An 8,570-nucleotide genomic window follows, 5' to 3' on the forward strand; every position below is an offset into this window, starting at 1 on the left:
TCCTGCCCTAGATATTCTCCTGTCCCTGGAGAAGCACAAATGGGGCGGCCCCTTCCCAACAGAAGCTCCATTTGTAAACATCTCCAGTGCTTGCAGTTTCCCCTGTTTGCTCCTCCCCCACTTCGTAAGGCTGACATGTTCTGCACAGTAGTGACCTGAGAGCAGATCCCATTGAATTCAATGGGGCTTATGGACAGAACTTGGTGCCAAAACCAGTCACCATCTTGTCCCCAAGCCTTGGCCGATCATCAAAAGTAAACTCCATTTCCTTCCATAGCAATACAGCGAAAGTTTGAGGCTTTAAATCCATTTCAATTTTGTCACATAGTTCACTTTTTTGTTGTAATCCATAAATACAATCCCATTCTCTTGTATCTCCTCTTGCTTTTTATCAGTTTGTTAGCATTTGGGGGGGGGGGTGCTGCCGAATCATTTATGTTACAAACATGATATATATCTAAAGAAAGGGTAAAGGCTCCCCCTCCCCAACAACATACATTTCTCATCAACGGAAGTCTTATTTCCAGTTCAAATTGTTTCGGCTTTGTATCTAAATTTAGCGGTTTATTATCTTGTTCCATCTGTTCCAGCACACAGCTTTAATTAAGGACAATTACCCTCAAATCATCTGCTTATTCTCTGCTAACGATCTCTGCTATCGTGGGAGCGGCATCCATTAAGGCAGACGGGAACCAGAAGCCTCAAAAGCCCCATTTCTAAGCAATTCCAGTGATTCCAATTTCAGCTCTTTGCTCCTCACCCCACTTTGTAAGGCTGGCATGGTCTGTACAGTAGTGACCTGAGAGTAGATCCCATTGAACTCATTGGGGCTTATGGACAAAACGATTTACCATCCTGTCCCCTAGCCTGAAAACTGCAACCCCAGAGCACGGGCAGAAAACAGACGAGTAGCTAATACATGTAAGTGGCCCCATGCTTGGTGTTTTCTTTGGAGAGTCCTGTTGACGCTCTTTGAGCTCTCTCATTGCAAGCCAGGCAGATGTTGCGGCCATATTTGCCTCTTGCATGGGGGGACCAAATCTTCGGGGAAAGAGGGTTCATTCTGGTGGGCTGGATCTGGAGCACAAAGGGTCAAGTTTTGCTTGCATGAGCCCTTGTGTTCCTTCTTCAAACTTATTAGGCAGGAACGTCAGAGGTCACATCTGAGAGTATTTCATTCTGGGCTTCTTATGGCAGAGCACAGAAGGCATGTATCCAATTCTTTTCAGTTGTCAAGTAGGTCCTTCCCAGGGCTGTCTGAGTTATGGGGTTCCTTGGGGTCCAGGTCAGCTGACTAGTCAGGATTGTCACCTGCAGAGTATATGTCAACCAAAGGATAATAGTCTGCCTTGGATTGAGGACTTTTGGGAGGTGTTGCTGAATGTGGAAGCAGAGGAGCTGGTGATGCCACATTTTGAAATAATCTTGAGACTGATACACCACTCCTCCATAGATATTCTCTGTGCTTATACACTATATTCACAAACTTTACGCTCCTCTTGTGAGAAGATACCTAAAGGCTTAGGGTAGCTTGAGAGAAGTAGCTTCTTTTGAGACAGCACCCATTTCCAATTCTTGTTTATCAAAACCCTCTCCCTGGTTTGGTTTTGGCTTCTGACAGGACAGCAGAGCATTTGATAACCTTGCATAGCGTTTCATATTGATATAAGGATCTGGTGTGCAAATTCCAGTACAGTGGTACCTCGGGTTACATATGCTTCAGGTTATATACGTTTCAGGTTACAGACTCCGCTAACCCAGAAATAGTACCTCGGGTTAAGAACTTTGCTTCAGGATGAGAACAGAAATCATGCTCCTGCGGCGCGGCAGCAGCAGGAGGCCCCATTAGCTAAAGTGGTGCTTCAGGTTAAGAACAGTGTCAGGTTAAGAACAGACATCTGGAACGAATTAAGTACTTAACCCAAGGTACCACTGTACAGTACAAGCTTCTTAAGTGTTCTGTCTGGACCCAGAGCATGAGCTAAGTAAGTTAAAAGGTATTTTTAAGTCAACTTTTTAATATTGCACTATTTTAATTTTTTTTAACATTTTTGCTCTTCTTTGTACTTATAGACCTCCTTTTGCCATGTGGACGAATTAAACCTCCCTTATTGATCTATTTTTAATGGTAGGGAAAGAGATATTGTTGTATTATCCGGTTCCACACTCTCTGCCAGATTTTATTCCAGAAGGTTTTACAAGTACCTATCAGGATGGTAAGAATTTTATTACAGTGAGCCAAAAAGGATTTTATGCATTCTATGTCCCCTGTTAGTAGTACAAGTCACCCAATGACTGATAATTCCTCATTTGCACCAGAGGCGTGGGAGAAGGAGTCTTTTATCCTTGTATTAGCATTTCCTGAGGATAGTTCTGAAATTTCCTTTCGGATTAGTTCCTCTACTTGTTTAGCCTGAATTTGGCCTTGAGTCGCTTGAGCTCCTGGTCTCAGTGCCAGAGATGACTTAGCAGTTGAGCTGGCTGGGCCCCAAACCTCTTTCTGCTCATCCTTAGAGCTGCTGAGAGATCCTATAAGGTCAGTAGTAGGATCTGGCTCCTGCTGTTTCTTAGCCACCTCCTCATTTTCCTTATTCACGTTAAATGGAGTAATTTTTGCTTGTGCTTTCTTTAGGGACGCTCTCTTGGGAGGAGGGTCTGTGGCACTTGGGGAGAGAACATTCATTTTGTAACTACTCTGGGTCATCATTGTTTTTCCCCTTAATTCCTCATCAAGTTTCCTGATACCGGTTATACCATTTCCTGAAATTCTGTGATTATCCTTGCTGTGATTTATTGAATGGAAACTGAGACTGGTTTTCCAGGTGAAGCTTTTTCCAAACACTCCCCTGTATGAAGCATCTCATGGGAATTGAGAATGGGGCTGCGAAGGAAGCTTTCCCCACATTTCAAGCACTTATTTCTTCCCCCCGTTAGTTCTTTCATGTGAAGTGAGGCTCTCCTTCTGAACAAAGAGCTTTCCTTGATGGGAAGTGGACTGGGAGCTCTGACTAAAGTTCTCTCCACACTCTGAATATTTATATGGTTTCTCCATTGTGTGGATTCTCTTGGTTGTCTCCCTTCTTTTTCCTCTCCAATTCACCACCTACCATCTGCTGTTATATGGCAGTATTATTATTATTATTATTATTATTATTATTATTATTATTATTATGTTTAGGCTGAGGAAGAAATTGAGCCTGAAATGATTGAACAATGCAAATGACTGCTTGTGAAAGAGGAAGAAGGGAAATGAATTACTGCCTTTTTTGAGGGGAAAAATTGAGAAAATTTGACAGGATGTACCTCCACATGCTAGCAAGGTTATGCTTAAAATTCTTCAAGGAAGGCTCAAGCAGTATGTGGACTGAGAACTCCCAGAAGTGCAAGCTGGATTTCGAAGGGGCGGAGGAACCAGAGACCAAATTGCAAACATGCGCTGGATTATGGAGAAAGCTAGAGAGTTCCAGAAAGACATCTACTTCTGCTTCATTGACTATGCAAAAGCCTTTGACTGTGTCGACCACAGCAAACTATGGCAAGTTCTTAAAGAAATGGGAGTGCCTGAGAAATCTCTATGTGGGACAAGAAGCTACAGTTAGAACTGGATATGGAACAACTGATTGGTTCAAAATTGGGAAAGGAGTACGGCAAGGCTGTATATTGTCTCCCTGCTTATTTAACTTATATGCAGAATTCATCATGCGAAAGGCTGGGCTGGATGAATCCCAAGCCGGAATTAAGATCACCGGAAGAAATATCAACAACCTCAGATATGCAGATGACACAACCTTGATGGCAGAAAGTGAAGAGGAATTAAATAACCTTTTAATGAGGGTGAAAGAGGAGAGCACAAAATATGGTCTGAAGCTCAACATCAAAAAAACGAAGATCATGGCCACTGGTCCCATCACCTCCTGGCAAATAGAAGGGGAAGAAATGGAGGCAGTGAGAGATTTTACTTTCTTGGGCTCCATGATCACTGCAGATGGTGTCAGCAGCCACAAAATTAAGAGACGCCTGCTTCTTGGGAGGAAAGCAATGGCAAACCTAGACAGCATTTTAAAAAGTAGAGACATCACCTTGCCACCAATGTCCGTATAGTAAAAGCTATGGTTTTCCCAGTAGTGAAGTATGGAAGTGAGAGCTGGACCATAAAGAAGGCTGATCGCCGAAGAATTGACGCTTTTGAATTATGGTGCTGGAGGAGACTCTTGAGAGTCCCATGGACTGCAAGAAGATCAAACGCATCCATTCTTAAGGAAATCAGCCCTGAGTGCTCACTGGAAGGACAGATCCTGAAGCTGAGGCTCCAAGACTTTGGCCACCTCATGAGAAGAGAAGACTCCCTGGAAAAGACCCTGATGTTGGGAAAGATGGAGGGCACAAGGAGAAGGGGACGACAAGAGGACGAGATGGTTAGACAGTGTTCTCGAAGCTACAAACATGAATCTGACCAAACTGCGGGTGGCAGTGGAAGACAGGAGTGCCTGGCGTGCGCTGGTCCATGGGGTCACGAAGAGTCGGACACGACTGAACGACTAAACAAGAACAACACCTCCACGTCCCTAAGATCTCTGAAGCCTACATTGAAGAAGGCCTGGGCAGCTCAGAGCAGCCTCATCCTGGTTGGAAAAGGCAGGACTGGTGGAAGAATATTCCCAGACAGAACAGGCGATACATCTCCTATGGTGAGTTGTGGGTGTGTTAACATCTCAGATGCTGCGGGTGGCGCTATTGGGCTCCCTCAAAATAGGGGAGGTTTGTCCTTCAGAGATCTGTATGGAATTTCAAAACTGATCTTATGATCCAGCAGGGAGCCTTACCAGAGAGGCCACGATCCCAGGATTCTCCTCCTTGACTTCCTTCTGCAGAGCTCTCTGGTCAGGATCCAGCAAAGCCCAGCCTGTGCATTCCTCTGGGAAAGGAACAGCTACGTCTTCAAAGCACACTGGACCCTAAGAGGAAAAGGGAGCACAAAGATGATCTTTTTCTACACATTGCTCTGTTCTTTTCTGCCTCTTAATAGCTGCATTGTTTTAATACTATTCTTTTCTTGCATGCTTCTTTCAGTATCTGAATGGAACAATTTTGTTGTGTATTTTAATGATGGGTCTTAATCCTTGTATAAATGGGGGGATTCCACATCATGGGTAAAGGTTAAGGGACCCCTGACTGACTCTGGGGTTGCGGCGCTCATCTCTCTTTATTGGCCGAGGGAGCCGGCGTACAGCTTCCGGGTCCTGTGGCCAGCAGGACTAAGCCGCTTCTGGCGAACCAGACCAGCGCACGGAAAAGCCATTTACCTTCCCGCCAGAGTGGTACCTGTTTATCTACTTGCACTTGGACGTGCTTTCGAACTGCTAGGTGGGCAGGAGCAGGGACCAAGCAAGGGGAGCTCACCCCATTGCGGGGAATCGAACCACCAACCTTCGGATCGGCAAGTCCTGGGCTCCGTGGTTTAACATCATAATCATCCCTAAATCTGAAGGGGGTTTCCTTGACCCCAAGCCCCCTGGATCCCAAGGAAGAGCAGAGCTTCAGCCCTCCTGCGATCTCCCCCCTCCCTGGCTTGGCAGAGAGGACAAGGGAGGACCCTCTGCTCCCCGACTCGCGGGTCTCCCCCCACTATGTATGACCTGAGCAGGGACCCCCCACGCCCCCCCGGGACCCCCTTCTCCCCACTGCACCCTCAGGGGGAGGAAATGGGGGACTCACCGGATTCCGGAAGGGGCTTTTGCAAAGGAGAGAGAAGGAAGCAGGAAGGGAGGGGGGAGGGAGGGAATTGAGTCCTGGAGGACCTTCACCCCCCTCCACTTCCCGTCCTCTCTAGGAATCCAGCTCTGCTCCTTTTAACCCTTGCCAAGCCGAGCCTGCCCCAAGGAGCCCAGGTCTAGGTCTGAGCAAGTGCCCTGGGCAGCTGAAGGCCTAGATGCCAAAGCCCTGCGGCTGTCTTGAGGACCCTGCTCTGCTCTTGCTTCCCATTTTGGACGTGGCAAAGATTGATCCGTGGAAGAAGAGGTCAATCTCGACCCTCCTGTGCATTGATTCGTTCATTGCAGAGATCCTGGGATTATGGGCTCTATTTTGCGGTCACCATCTGCAGTGATCCTGGAGCCCCAGAAAGGAAAATCTCTCACTGCCTCCATTTCTTCCCCTTCTAGTTGCCAGGAGGTGATGGGGGCCCAGTGGCCATGATCTTCGTTTTTTGAGGTTGAGCTTCAGACCATATTTTGCGCTCTCCTCTTTCACCCTTAGTAAGAGGTTCTTTTATTCCTCCTCACTTTCTGCCATCAAGGTTGTGTCATCTGCATATCTGAGGTTGTTGATATTTCTTCCGGCAATCGTAATTCCGGCTTGGGATTCATCCAGCCCAGCCTTTCGCATGATGAATTCTGCATATAAGTTAAATAAGCAGGGAGACAATATACAGCCTTGCCATACTCCTTTCCCAATTTTGAACCATTCAGTTGATCCATATCCAGTTCTAACTGTAGCTTCTTGTCCCACAGAGAGATTTCTCGGGAGACAGATGAGGTGATCAGGCACTCCCATTTCCCAACCCCCTTACCATGATTTACTGGCATCCCGGTTATATGTATTCCCCTTTTCCCAAAAGTTGCTCCAAGAGGTTTTCCTCAGCGTTTGAGCCACGTTGAGCCTGGAGTGTCCTAGGGAACCTTCTGCCACTGGAGAGTCAGGCTGAGGTGCCTTCTCCTGGCACTCCGGACTCCAGTTCAAAGCAACAGTGACACCTGCCATCCTTTCCATGTTTCCTGCCAGGGATCCCAGAACCATCTGACCCCATTTCCCACCCCAGAGCAGGGCTGGACCAATCAGAAGCCTCTTCATTGGGCAGCTGGCCAATCCCCTTTCAGATTCCCCTGGGCCTCCTCCTCTCCTTCGCCCGGTTTCCTGAGGGAGTTTTCCCCCTGAGTTTCCCTCATGGCTGCTCCCCTTCCCAGCTTCTCCTTCCTTCTCTTCCTGTTTCTCTCCCCCCCCCCCCATTATTTGGGGGCAGCTGGATTTCCCTCCCCCCATGGCCAGGCAGGCCCAGGAGGAGCCCATGGAGGCAGCAGGGCCAGGAGAAGGGGTTTCCCGCCCTTTTCCGAAATAGGCGGGAAGGCCATTTTGTTTTTCCCAGAGGCCCCAGCCGTTTTCCCCAGAGACGCCATGGCTCCCCTGTGGGCCTCGGGGGTCCCACGCTCTCGGGGTCTCTCCTCCCGGCTGAAGGAGGGCGGCACCTTTGCTCCTCAGCCGCCTTGCTGCCATGATGGCTTGGCCTCCGCAGGGCAGCCTCTCTCCTCGCCATGTCGGCCCCAGGGAGGAGGCCTCTCCGTTGGGAGACGCCAGGCAAGCGGCCTTGGGGGATCCGCCACGTTCTGCGCCAGGACAGGCAGCGAGGAGGGAAAGGCCCTCTCTGTCTCGGAGGCTCAAGGAGGAGAATAGTAATACAGTGATACCTCGGGTTACAGACGCTTCAGGTTACATACGCTTCAAGTTACAGACTCCGCTAACCCCGAAATAGTGCTTGAGGTTAAGAACTTTGCTTCAGGATGAGAACAGAAATCGTGCGGCAGCAGCGGGAGGCCCCATTAGCTAAAGTGGTACCTCAGGTTAAGAACAGTTTCAGGTTCTTTCAGGCAGAAGTCAACTTCTTGCCTCAACCTGGAGGCTGTCAGGGCAATAAACGCAGAAGCCCACGTGCAGCTTCTCTTCTCAGGCCGATGTTCCGCTTTCTAGACATGGTGCTCCAATGCTGAACTCCATTTCTGCCCCTTCTTCTTCCCTCTCCTTCCTGGACTGAGTTGTGTCCCATTCAGACTTGGGGGTTCCTGAGCGAGGGGCCCTTTCCCTCCGCTCCCCCCCACACCCAGGGGGTCCCCTCAGCCCTCCTTCTTGGGGGTCTCCCTCCCCCCTCTCAGTCCGCCCCCCACACCCAGGGGGTCCCCTCAGCCCTCCTTCTTGGGGGTCTCCCTTCCCCCTCTCTCTGCCCCCCACACCCAGGGGGTCCCCTCAGCCCTCCTTCTTGGGGGTCTCCCTTCCCCCTCTCTCTGCCCCCCACACCCAGGGGGTCCCCTCAGCCCTCCTTCTTGGGGGTCTCCCTTCCCTCCCCCCCTCTCAGTCCGCCCCCCACACCCAGGGGGTCCCCTCAGCCCTCCTTCTCAGGGGTCTCCCTTCCCTCCCCCCAGCTTCTCCCCTTGAACTCCCGCCTGACTCCTCTTCCTCTCCTCCCACCTTCCCCTCCAAGGTTTCCCCTCAGACCCTCCCTCAGAAAAGGCGCCTTGCATTTTCCCGCCAAAAGGCCTGGCTCCGCCCCCCGCTGGCTTGGCAGCCAATCAGATCGAGGCTCCAGCCCCCCGGGGGGGATTTCTGAGGGACTAAGTCCGCTGACTGGCCTGGCTCTGCTGTCCATCACAGGACCAAACAAGGGGGGCATCCGGCAGTGTCGTATATCTATATACCACCTACGTCTATCAATTCCCTATCTATATTAAACAGCTATATATATAATATGTACATAGCTATGTATGTATATGTGGAAGACAGGAGGGCCTGGCGTGCTCTGGTCC

General features: G+C 49.5%; 3 protein-coding genes across 9 annotated transcripts in view; 2 read left to right on the forward strand and 1 right to left on the reverse strand.

Annotated features, from left to right (window-relative positions):
* Positions 1 to 8,503, reverse strand: part of LOC310670180 (uncharacterized protein) — a 99,386-nt gene extending 90,883 nt beyond the window's left edge. Inside the window, exons 1-2 of one of the 3 annotated variants that reach the window (XM_083424995.1) lie at positions 7,609 to 8,503; positions 4,824 to 4,955 (exon numbers count right to left, since the gene is read on the reverse strand). The gene's annotated coding sequence lies outside the window, so the exon portion shown is untranslated. Of the gene's footprint in view, positions 1 to 2,404; positions 2,513 to 4,823; positions 4,956 to 5,715; positions 5,803 to 7,608 lie in introns of those variants that run through there. The other 2 variants (XM_083425003.1, XM_083425005.1) reach the window with 2 other exon arrangements.
* The window catches only part of LOC310670133 (uncharacterized protein), a 140,995-nt gene that overhangs the window by 73,938 nt on the left and 58,487 nt on the right, over positions 1 to 8,570 (forward strand). The gene's annotated exons all lie outside the window — the stretch shown is intronic.
* LOC310670420 (uncharacterized protein) overlaps positions 1 to 8,570 on the forward strand; it is a gene marked incomplete at its 3' end in the record, with an annotated part of 164,634 nt that overhangs the window by 40,230 nt on the left and 115,834 nt on the right. Inside the window, exon 1 of one of the 2 annotated variants that reach the window (XM_083425762.1) lies at positions 2,395 to 2,536. The exons of the other annotated variant lie outside the window; for it this stretch is intronic. Of the gene's footprint in view, positions 1 to 2,394; positions 2,537 to 8,570 lie in introns of those variants that run through there. 2 annotated transcript variants of the gene reach the window in all.

This window comes from Podarcis tiliguerta (genome assembly GCF_965153285.1).
Source record: "Podarcis tiliguerta genome assembly, chromosome: 2".
In the NCBI taxonomy this organism is placed as follows: Eukaryota; Metazoa; Chordata; class Lepidosauria; order Squamata; family Lacertidae; genus Podarcis; species Podarcis tiliguerta.